The sequence below is a fragment of the Solanum lycopersicum genome, chromosome 1 (genome assembly GCF_036512215.1).
Source record: "Solanum lycopersicum chromosome 1, SLM_r2.1".
Taxonomy (NCBI): domain Eukaryota; kingdom Viridiplantae; phylum Streptophyta; class Magnoliopsida; order Solanales; family Solanaceae; genus Solanum; species Solanum lycopersicum.
The window spans coordinates 21,719,992-21,733,176 of NC_090800.1; the positions used below are offsets into that span (position 1 = coordinate 21,719,992).

At 30.4% G+C, this 13,185-nt stretch overlaps 1 long non-coding RNA gene across 1 annotated transcript; it reads right to left on the reverse strand.

The window, feature by feature from the left end:
- Window positions 1-2,813: 2,813 nt before the first annotated feature.
- Window positions 2,814-10,893, reverse strand: LOC112940707 (uncharacterized). Its single transcript, XR_003244986.2, has 5 exons — window positions 10,828-10,893; window positions 10,176-10,251; window positions 9,373-9,443; window positions 5,585-5,645; window positions 2,814-3,452 (listed from the first exon to the last, which is right to left on the reverse strand). It is a non-coding gene; the product is annotated as an uncharacterized lncRNA (long non-coding RNA).
- Window positions 10,894-13,185: the final 2,292 nt, after the last annotated feature.

Here is a 13,185-nt window from a genome sequence, read left to right on the forward strand (position 1 = left end):
CTAGGATAGTAGAGAGAATGAATCTTGAAATATGTTAATATACTCAATTTAATGAACCTATTTTCCAAATGAGTATGGTATGGAGGCTTGAGTCCTCATTGGTGTACTTGGCGTTATTTATCAATGATTCTCGTACTTGTGTTGCTACCTGTTGAGTATTGTAGTTGATTTTATGATATTATCTGATATATACTGTTTTGTATTTTGAGTTGGCCGATGATATCTACTCAGTACCTGTGTTTTGTACTGACCCCTACTTGTATGTTTTCTTTTTACTATTTGTGGAGTGCAGCAAACGTACCGTCGTCTTCAACTCCATCGCAACTCTAGCCAATTTTCGTCACACCAGATTTCAGGGTGAGCTAAAGCTTCTAGCTTGGACTGGATCTTCTTCTTCATGTCTGGATGCCTTGAAGTTCTTGCATGGACTATATGTTTAGTTATTTTAGCTTCTTAGATACTCTTAGACTTAGTAATTTGAGGATAGATGTTCTTGTGATGATGACTTTCAGATTTTGGGATAGTAATTGATAAATTTTAGAAGTTATTTATTGGTTATACTAATGTGGTTTAAGTATTCCGCATTATTATTCTTTTTATTATATTTGAAATGTTGGGGTTTAGATTGCTTGGTTCACTCACATAGTAAGATAAGTGTGGGTGCCACTCGCGGCTCGTTTTGGGTCGTGACAGGTACCCATATCAACGCTGCGAATGGAGAACCATTACTATGACCCAAATTAAAAACTTTTATGAAAACCTTCATATCCTTATTCCAAGTTGAGTTAAACAACTTCAACATCATCTAAACTATTAAAACCTTCACATTTATACTATATTTATTATTAGAGAGCACAGTGGCATCATTATAAGTAGTAATGAAACTGAATCAAATTTGCTCATCAAATCAATTCATTGTTACATTTTTATGACATCCATGAATAAACTAACACTTCAAGGTAGAGAATACAATTATTATACTTTGGATTAGAGAGGTTGATAATACTTCAACTTCCTCTTGAGATCATCTTCATATCAATGATACGAACCCTTCAAAAAATCATTTTGCTTAGCACATGATGTCTTTTCTCATAAAAATGGGTAAGAAATTGGTACTCCCTTATGATTTATGTGTTGGTGTTGCACCTAACCAAAATTGGAAAAGACTGTATTAGTGTTCCTACAGTCCTATTTATGTAAAATCACTTTGTTCTAGTTGTCTCTTTCTTTTTTTCTAAATGTTAAATTACTGAACTATTCTAAAGAGATGTAATTCTCATATGGTGGACTATTGTTGTTATATATGAATGCATATTTTGAAAATATTTCCATATATGAGATTATGAAAATTTAAAATATGAATGTAAAAGTCACTATCATATTTTCCCCCTATTTTTACTACTCTTAAAGGAGGTTTTGCAATTTTTTTTGAATATTAGTCGTATAACATTGAACCCTCTTGTGATCCATTGTGAATTCATTTCACGGTATCTTGAAGCCTACTTGAGATCCTGTTTAGATTTGGCAATCCACGGGGAAATACTCGTCATTAAAACAGAAAGACCATAATAGGGGAAAAGAAACTTCAACTTAGTCATTTTGCTGCAATATATGCTTAACATCATCTATCGAAGATTTTTTGTGTTTCATCTTACTTGAAGTACATTCAACAACCTTATTATTAGAACACTTCTAACAAAAAGAAGACTAGGAGATAGGAAATAAAAATAAAATTTTTCACGCCACGGGGTAGCCCAAAAAAAGTAGATTTCACTTCAATAATGTGTACATGTGAACGCAGGAAGATTTTTAAAGTTTCATCCCACTTGAAGTACATTTAGAAACCTTATTATTAGAACATTTCTAACTGAAAGAAGACTAGGAGAAGGAAAATAAAAATATTATTTTCACGCCATGGGGTAGCCTCAAAAAAGTAGATTTCACTTCAAAAATGTGTGAGTGTGCGTGCATACATGCGTGCGTGTGTGTGTGCATGCGTGTGAGAGAGAGCTTGTACCGCCATCAAGAGAATAAGGAGTAGTGTAACATTTAGACGTGAGCATAGAGGCAACATAGTAAGAAGAAATGAAGATGAGCTCAAGAGGATGCTGAAGTTAGATTTTATAGAGAAGGTTAATGAATGTGGGCTTTACCCTAATCAGATTAGGTTGGGCTTGGGCCAAAACTTTAATTTTATTTTTTGATAAATAATAAAATGACCTATATGACCAAAAAATTGATCTTTAAAAAAAGGGTTTTCAGGGTAATTTAGGATGTTAAAGAAATATCAAACATGAAAAAGAAAAGTCAAGTAATTTTTATTGGTGAAATTAGAAAATAACAATTAAAAATAAATTTTTAGGTTGAGATATGAATAAATATCTTTCTCTTTTAAAGGAGATTTTATCCCACGATAATAAGTTTTTTCAGTAGTCTAGCAATAGTTTCTTAACATGTCTTCTCCAGAAAATAAACCTCAATCTCCAAGTACAAATAAAAAATTATGAGACAAGAATTTAATCCAAAGCTTCATAAAAAGAGAATCTTCCTTCAACTAATAAGTAATTTTATTTACTCATTTTTATGCGTAGTATATTTTCTTATACATTGAAAAACATAAGATCATCATTATATATAGTGGGGATATTCTTTCTTGCCATGAATAGGATGATTATGGAGTAGTAACTTGGATAAACAAATGACCAAGAGGTTACATGAGTTTCGATAATGAGTATAATTCAAAAGTTCAATGTGAAGTTATGGCAAATATGGCTGACCACGTTCAATCACTAAATAAATCACAATTACTCCAACATTGTGTTACTGTTAACAAAGTAATACCATCACTATTTATATGGGAGACATTCGTCCTTGTAATGAATAAGAAAAATATGTGGTAGTTACTTTGGTAGATAAATGACATCTAGCTTACATGAGTTAGAAGACATAAAAAGATAGAATAGTGAGTGAAAAAATATGTTACAACCTACAGCAACGTGATTGGTAGCCTTATCACCCTGCAATGGGAGAACCATTACCATGACCCAAATTAAAAACTTTTATGAAAACCTTCATACCCCGATTCCACATTGAGTTCAACAACTTCAACATCATTTAAACTATGAAAACCTTCACATCTATACTATATTTATTATCAGAGAGCACAGTGCCATCATTATAAGAAGTAATGAAACAGATTCAAACTTGCTCATCAAATCAATTCATTGTTACGTTGTTATGACGTCCATGACAAAACTAACACTTCAAGGTACAGAATACAATTATTATACCTTGGATGAGAGAGGTTGATAATATTCAACTTCCTCTTCAGATCATCTTCATATCAATGATACGAACCCTTCAAAAATCATTTTGCTAAGCACACGATGTCTCTTTTCATAAAATGGGTAAGAAATTGGTACTCCCTTATGATTTATGTGTTGGTGTTGCACCTAACCAAAATAGGAAAAGACTGTATTAGTGTTCTTACAGTCCTATTTAAGTAAAATCACTCTGTTCTAGTTATCTCTTTCTTTTTTTCTAAATGTTAAATTATTGAACTATACCTAAGATATGTAATTCTAATATGGTGGACTATTGTAGTTATATATGAATCCATTTTTTGGAAATATTCCATATATGATATTATGAAAATTTAAAATATGAATGTAAAAGTCACTATCATATTATCCCCCTATTTTTACTTCTCTTAAAGGAGGTTTTACAATTTTTTGTGAACATTAGTCGTATAAGATTGAACCCTCTTGTGATCCATTGTGAATTCGATTCACGGTAGCTTGAAGCCTAATTGAGATTCTGTTTAGATTTGGCAACCCACGGGGAAATACTCGTCATCAAAACAGAAAGACCATAATAGGGGAATGTGCTTAACATCATCTATCAAAGATTTTTTATGTTTAATCTCACTTGAAGTACATTCAACAACATTATTATTAGAACACTTCTAACAGAAAGAAGACTAGGAGATAGGAAATAAAAATAAAATTTTTCACGCCATGGGGTAGCCCCAAAAAAGTAGATTTCACTTCAATAATCTGTTTGTGTGCATGCAAGAAGATTTTTTGAGTTTCATCCCACTAGAAGTAAATTCAAAATCCTTATTATTAGGACATTTCTAAAAGAAAGAATACTAGGAGGTAGAAAATAAAAATTAGATTTTTCATGCCACGGGGTAGCGCTAAAAAAGTAGATTTTATTACAATAATGAGGGTGTGTATATGTGCGCGCGTGCGCACGTATGTGCGCACGCGTGTGTGCATGTGTACATGCGTGCTTGAGTGCGTCTGTGTGAGAGTGCTTGTACCGCCCGCAATAGAATAAGTAGTAGTTTAACATTCAGACGTGAGCAAGGGGGCAACATAGTAAGAAGAAAAGCAGGCGTGCTCAAGAGGAAGTTGTAGTTAGCTTTTATAGATAGGGTTAATGATTGAGGGATCTACCCTAATCAGATTAGTTTAGGGTTGGGCAAAAACTTTATTTTTATTTTTTAATAATTTATAAAATGACCTATATGACCAAAAAATTAATTCTTTAAAACAGATTTTTCTTGATATATTAGGAAGTTAAAGAAATATCAAATATGATATGGAAATGTAGATCATGTAATATTTTCAAAATAGTTAAAATATGAAATTTCCATGATTTTCGTTAGTTCATCACATAGAAAATACCTTCATCCCCCTTCACAACTACTTACATTCGGATTGTGTAGGAGTAAAAGAAATCAATATACCATCTATCAGCTAAAATGCCAAACATCACCGTGTTTAACCCTCTCGAAATGAGACATTTCAACCCATACAATCAAGCTAATCACGATTATTAAAGAAAAAACATTCCGTTGAAATGGGCTGGAAAATTTCTACACACACATTAGTTTATCTTTTATGAAATTACAAAATATAAATAGATAGAGCTAAACATTACTAGTAGGAAGTGTATCAGTTCCACTTCCTTCCGAACTATCCCAAATATATCAATAGATAAATTAAATTATATGATTATTCTCATTAATGCTGAATATATTATGGTGATTCATCCAGGTTTGAGAACAAATTTTTGACGATCACCATGACTTTATATAAGTAAATTTGTCATGATTTGTGATCATTTTTTCTAACATCACCATAGCATGATGTAAATGAAGTCTTGCCCAATATCAAGTTTTATTTGTGAAAAAGATATTCATCTTAATGTTAAATATGGGAGGTAGGACATACACATATCTTATCCCTGTTTTTCGTCATAAAGAGTCTTTTTTTTAATTTATCCACAATCCAAAAGATGGTTTATTCAGACCTATTTTGAAGTCAAATTTTCTATTAAAGAATTTTTCGTGTAATCACACAAATGAGTTTGAGGAAAGTAATAATTAAGTTGTAAACATATTTTACCCATATCAATGTGTCATGAGAATATTAGTTCTAATAGACCTACTATTCAAAAGAAAAGTTCATAACATGGTTATAAGCAGAAAATTATGTCAATAAAACAGGAATAGAGAAAACAAATTTAGGTTTATGCATAGATATCTTTGAACTTATTAGAAAACAAATTGACTCACCCTTGAATTCGAACGACATCACTAATCTTCACGACAAGGTCTTTCAATAGCCCAATATGCCCTTTACTCAACAAAAATAAGAGCAAGTTCAGATAGGACCACACAACTATCTCACTAAGTGTAACATAAGCAAATAAATATAACATCATAAACATGCAAAGAATCGAACATGCAAAATATTATAAATATATATGAACAACGTACAATTTAACAATTCTCAAGATAGTAAAATTATGTCAAGTAGTTGGTTCTCTCATGAAACCCAAACTCACACTAATAGTATACCAGAATGTGTCACCCAATCAAATAGTTATGTTGAAATGTGACAATCTATCCCATCTTTAAGTAGGAAAGTGACAATCGATCCCAATTAGTTATGCCAAAATGTGGAACCTGTTCCTTTACACATATTACAATTACAAGCGCAAGTATATTCTCAATATGATATATTCAAGAAGTGATTCATGGCATGTAGGTATTCCTTCATATTAACTTACAGAAAGAGTGTTAAATAATGCAACTTTCGCATACATACATGTATCACAATAAAGCACAAACAAACATATCATAAAGTAACAATCATTACCAATCTCAAAACAAGATTGAAACCCTAAATCCTTCCCTTTATGGATTCGTTCTGCTTGTTCTTTGTTTACAAACAATAAATATAATACTAGACTCAAAAAATCTAGATCATACTCATGATCCCAAGTATCCAAACTAAGTTTTTTCAACCATGGTTTCGTATTAAAAACCATCCCTCATTGATAATTTACCGATTCTATTGTGTTCAACGGATCAAAAAAATGATTTGGGGAGTAAAAAACATTCCTTTAGCCTAAAGAATGGTACAAAACTATCGAAACTCGCATGGCTTTCGTTCCATAACTCTAACAATCAAGAAGTGTAGAATAAAGTTGTATAGGGAATGTATAAACTACTTTAAGTGGCGTATGACCGTCCAAAGAGGCCCCTCCATAGTGGCAAAATCCTACACCAAAGAGTCTTGGATGAAACAGTGAGCTATTCAAATAATTCCAAGGCCTCCGTTTCAAAACACACATTTAACTGACGGCACTCAGAAAACCTCTTTCGTGCTAAGATCAATTTACGGAGATCTACTTGCCCAAGATCAATTGTATAAAGTCGTACAGTTTCATTAATGAGTTACCTACCCCCTCATTCAATCGAAATTATAAATAAATCAACCTATTGGTACTAGATCTCCCTAAAACTTAATTACTCCAATTTCGTCCAAGTCTAAACTAGGTTGAAAAAATTCAAAATACTCGAAAAAGTTTCCGGCAAAAATATTCCCCATTGACTGTTCTATAACGAAGAAACCTGATCGTTACATAATAGAGTTTCAATGAGAAGTTATGGCCAATATGAAGGACCACATTCTATTACTAAAAAAAAGGCAATTACTTCCAAAGTAATGCCAAAAAGTAAGACCATCACTATTTATAGGGGACAAATTTACCTTGCAACAAGTAGGAAGAGTATGTGGTACTAAATTTGGTAAATAAATGACCTAGAGGTTACATGAATCACAAAAAATAAAATAGATAAAATAATGTAGTTCCAATGAGAAGTTATGGCAATGACTGACCATGTTTAGTTACTAAGCAACAAGCAATTATTCTTAATGTTTTTCTAATTAAATAGTAAGACCATCACTATTTATAGTAGAAAAATTCTTCCTTGCAATAGAAAGATTATGGGGCTAATATATTAGGTAGATAAATGGCCTAGAGTTAACATAAATTATAACAGGGATAAGGTGCAATTACCCTGTGGACTATGACCAAAATATCAAAGACATACCTACATTTAACTAGGTCTGGTTATTCCCCCCCCCCCCCCCCCCCAAATTAATTTAAAATGGAATAAATATACTACATACATAAATATGGCATAGACAGTGTTCACACACACTTGAAGACAAGTGATGAGTGCAGAAATTGGATAAATGTCATTTATTGATTAGCAAATTTATAATTAGTTAGTACACATATTTACTAATTACTAGTTTTGACGCACGTGCATTGCTTGTGAATGTCAAACACGGTAGAACACTATTTTTAAATATAAAGTAAACATTATTAAAATAAAAAACTTATCACTCTTAATAAATCGTAATTACACATCTTCAATATACTTTCTCCTCCATTCTGTTTAGCTTAGTACTATTTTATTATTTTATTTTGGTGTTCTTACTTTTGATATAATATAAATATTATTTTAAAATATAGAATATGTACTAAATTTGCTTTTTTAGTTGGAATATTAGATTAATTTAACATTCATGTAAGGGAATATTCTAATTTCACTAACCTTTGAGATTGTCCACGTCTATAAATCAATTCTGATATTTTAAGAAAAGAAGAACTAAAAACTTTTTTAAAATGAAGTTTAAAAATGTGAGAAAACACCATCATTTATAGTTAAAATGTGTAGTAATAGTATGTGCATATTGTTTCATCAAAAAGATATAGAAGATATACTTAATAGAATTTTTTAAGAAGAAGAAGAACAGGAATAATGAATATTTTTTTTAAAAAAAATTGTTAATTTTTTTTTGAGGAAATCCCTCTTTTTATAGTCAACAAAGGTTAGTGTGTGAAACTACTTATTGTGCCTTATCAAAAAGATGTCACAACCCTTTAGAAAACTCATAATCATTCCGAAAAATCATAACTAATAAGAAATTTCACGACCTTCCAGAAAAGTTACAACTCTTCATATTCACAACCCTCTAGAAAAGTCACAACCCTTTCACAAAATCTGAAAATTTATAACTCTTCGAAAATGTCACAACCCTTCAATTGTGAAAATGTGTCTGTTTTAACATAATGTAGTAAAAAACACACAAGTAAATGTAATACAACATAAAATATAGATGATATACTATATTAAGTGTTTTAAGTTAGATAGTATAGACAATAAAAAATGTATATATACATTGGTCTAATTTTAATTTGATATGAAATTTTACAAAATAAAGAAGAATTTCAATTTAAGGATAATATGTTGAATATAATAAACGTTCTTTTCACTTTGTGATCTTAGAGATGTTTTCCACCCAAAGAAAAAAAAATCTATATTAAACTGAATAATAGTAAATGTACACTAAATAAATTGAAAAGGAATGAGTATTTACTAAACGTAGTTTCGACTCTTCAAATAAGTTTCTGATCAAATACATTTTCCCCCACAATTTGAGACTCTTTTTTAATTTTCAAAACTAAGTTGTAGTTTGTGCAAAAAAAATTATTGATCTTTTTGTTAAGTATAAGCTGCTACAAAAATATTTTTTATTACTACGACAATGTGTAAATATGAATTATCAACATAATCTTTTCAATTAAATTTTAGTTATTTCATTTGCCTTGTCGAATCGATTTTTGTCGATCTATCTATTTTACCCACTAAAAATATTGTAATTTAATGATTGAAAAACTCTCACAATCTTTCTTATTTAAAGAAGAAGATGTCACGACCCAAAAATGAGTGTGATGAAACTCGTCTTATTCCCCCAAGATAAATCAATCTAACCAAATAATTTTTATAAAATGTGAAAATAAATCCAAACTCTGATAAGACTTACTACTATGATAATAATTCAACTTAATTCAATCCCCAAAACCTGGTTGTCACGTGCAAAAGCCTCTAATGTAAATACTTGAATTTAAGTAAAAGTACGAGTCTAGAATGAAGTTGTCTTTCAAGTAAAAACAAAGTCATAAACTTGATTCAGAAAATTCGTTGAGATGACAAGTAGCTACCTCACAATCCTCCACAAGATGCCTCGAAAACGAAGAGAATGGAAGGTATCATGAAGATCCAGGCACGTAACCTACAAAAATTTGTAGAAGCAAGGGCTGAGTACGAAACTACGTGGTACCCAACTAGCAAACCTCTAAACACAAGTTAAGTGAACAAAACATGAGTACTCCTTAGACCCTATCCGAACTTCCACGCTACAGTCAAACAATTCACAATTTACCAAACACACAACTCAATAACCATACTCTATCAACTTACATATTCTCAATAACAACTCAATATTCAACAGTCACAATTTTCACAGAGAAACACTCAAAAGATAAGCAAAACACGTGTTCAGGATCATCAATAATAAAAATGTGCGATGCCATGAGATTCAATGTAAAGTATAGTAATGAATTTCTTTCCTAACGATACACACCCGATGTCTCTCAGTTTTGGACCCACGGGGGACATATCTGTACTTGCATCTTTCGTGGCGCATGACACAATCCTCGATAATAGTAACCGACGCAGCGCGCGTTATGTCCCTCGAAATATAATATCCATCGCGGCGCGCGATACAACCGTCGAAATGGTACATCCTTGTATCACTTTACTATTATCACTACCATGTTTCAGATACAATGCAAATGACATGCTCAAAAAAAGAAAGGAGATAACCAATTTGATAACAAAACACAATTTACAACAAGGAATACAACACCAACAAATAAGCAACAAGTCCCCAAATAATTCTCAACACCACACAAGGAAATACACGAATTTCATACGCTTAACAATGGTTTAGAAATCCACTTGCCTTAGCCAACCGAATAATCACTCTAAGACTTGAATCTTTCCTTTTCGTTGAGCTTCCGAATCAATGGAATTTATTCCTGTATATAATTCACAATAAGGTTTTGAAATTAACAGTTCCCACATTTTTATGTGTTTAACCTTGAACTAAAAATTCACCCAAATTTATAATCAAGTTTGTAATTCTTGATGTCAATTAAAATTTCCACTATCATAGTTCCCAAGTTTGAAGTCTAGGATTGTATCCCAATTTTTTCCAACGTCATATTTTAAATGGTACTAGTTTTGACGCACGTGCATTGCACGTGAATGTCAAACACGGTAGAACACTATTTTTAAATATAAAGTAAACATTATTAAAATAAAAAACTTATCACTCTTAATAAATCGTCACAGGTAACTTTACAACCATAACGTAATTTCCATTCCAATAACACCTAATTAATTTCTTTATTTTACATAAAATATTGTCTCCAATTGTAAACTAACTATCTTTAGTCACCTCTCATCAATTCACCCCAACTATAATTAACCCAGCTTTGCATAAGACGGAACATTAATTGCATTCAAACCCATTCCTTAAACTCATAAAATACTGCCTTTACCCCTAATCAATTAAGCAAAATTAATTATAACAAAGTACGAGTGATTGTTACCTGCAGATCGCTATCTCTTTTCCTCTTGTGTGCCTCGCTCAGGTAAAATATCTACCTCTTCTTCTTTTCTAAATTAATTGTTTATTAAACTGACCAAAACCACTAACTTATTCTTTTAAAACATGACCCTAATAGTATAAGATCTTTAACAAATGATCACTTTAGCCCACTAACTATCTAATAATTCCATTATTTTCCATTAACCATAAATAAATTAATTCAAGTTATATGAATAATTTAAATTTTGAAAAATAACCTCGCGGGTCATTACAGAAGAATAGAAAATCAAAAAATATTATAATTGCATGATTGAACAACTCTCACCGTTTTCCTAATTTTTAGAAGAAGAATAGAAAATTTACAAAATTTGTAATTAAAAAGTGTAAGAAACCCCCTCTATTTAAAGTCATTAAAGGATATTATGTAAAGGTTCTTATTGGTTTTTTTTTTTTTGAGAAATCACAACCCTTCAAAAAAATCACATCTTTGCGAATATGTCATAACTCATCGAAAAAGTCACAACATTATAAAAAATCAGAACCTTTCGGAAGAGTTACTGCGCAGTAGTGTGAAAGTGTGTATGCTTTTAGTATAATATCGCATAAATTAATATAATATTAAATATATAACATATATACTACATATAGTGTTTTAATTTGGGGGTATTTTAGTAATTTAACATTCAAGTTATCTAATTCATGTTTTAAGGTAGTATGTATGTGTGTGTGTATATATATATATATATATATATATATATAAAACTTATATATATAACTTATATATACTCAATTATTTTTATTTCATTCTTTATTAAATACTTATTTTAATTTCTTTCTCAGTTAAACTTTTTAAAAATTAATTTGTTATCTTTTCACTTTCAAACTTTTAAAAGATTATTTTAAAAAAATAAATTAAAAGTGTCCTTCAGTTTTAAAATTTCATTGTTTGATGTTTTATTTGGTTTTCTTCATTTATTTTGATATCTGTTCAAAATTAAGTTATTAAATACAAGAGACTAGGAATTAGATTTGAAATAAATTTAAAACGAAAGACAAGGAAAATAATATCAATGGAAAAACAATTAATCAAGGTAAAAGATTAGAAGTTTCGGCATAAGGTAAAAAAAATTATTAACTTAATTTAAACACAAGATAAGGAAAATAAGAATATTTTTTAGTAATATAGTTTTTAGAAATATTAATTTTTTCAATATATGTATGTGTGTGTGTATATATATATATATTCACACACGTGGCAGGCCAATGTACAAACACAACTTGCTTAGATGGTTGAACGTGCCACGCCATCACAACAAGTGCACAAAAATAGGAAAAAATGATTTCTGGAGTGAGTAATAGGGCCCTAGTTAAGTTTAGGTTTGACTCTGAGATTTTGGTCATATTCTAGAGGTACTTGCGCTTTATCCCATTACAAAACATAAAAAGATAAAATTATGTGTAATATAATGGAGTTTCAGTAAGAAGTTTTAGTCATGACTAACCACGTTCCGTCACTAAATAAAATGTTATAGTCATGACTGACCACGTTTTGTCACTAAATAAAAGGCAATTACTCCCAATGTTCTACTAACGTTTTCCTAGGAAGAGTGGGTCATAGAGGGTGATAAGATAGGAGAAATTTTAAAAGTAAAATAATATAAAAATTCACCAATATACTAACAAGTTTATCAATATTATTTCCGAAAAAAACATAAAGAGGTTGATGCAAAATTACATACCAAACAGTTGATCATCAACTACATTATGTTAATTCAATTATGAGACTTTTTCTTCCTTCAAAGCACAAAATCTTGAGAAAAAAAGGCACATGATGAGGTTAAGTAATTTATTATAGTCTCGAATATATATTTACAATAAAGTATGAACCGCCTGAACTTCAATACAAAAGAAATTTAATGCACCTAAAAAACATCTATAAATTTGACCGCCTTCTAGTAAGCTTCACTCATTACTTCAAAAATATTCTTATGTTTTCTTTTTCATTCTTCGGTATTTCCCTTTGTAATAATTATCCGGATCATTCTTGAATTCGCATGCCTTAGTTCTCATACTCCTCTTCACAAACGACTCAATTTCTTAAGCTTCGTTATGTGGAAAGTCACCAACAATAAGATAATGTTTTTTTCTCTTGGAAAAATCAAGTAATTTCATTTATCAAAATTCATTTTTTCCAGTTTAGGTCTTTTTAAGTGTACCCAAAAAAAAGGTCTACAACATGAATTTCGAAAATTGCAAAATTAATAAATATTTATTTAGGGCCAATTATAAAATTTAACAAAAAATTAGTGCTTTTATGATTAAAAAAACATGAATTAGTTAAGAAATCTGTTATTAAAAA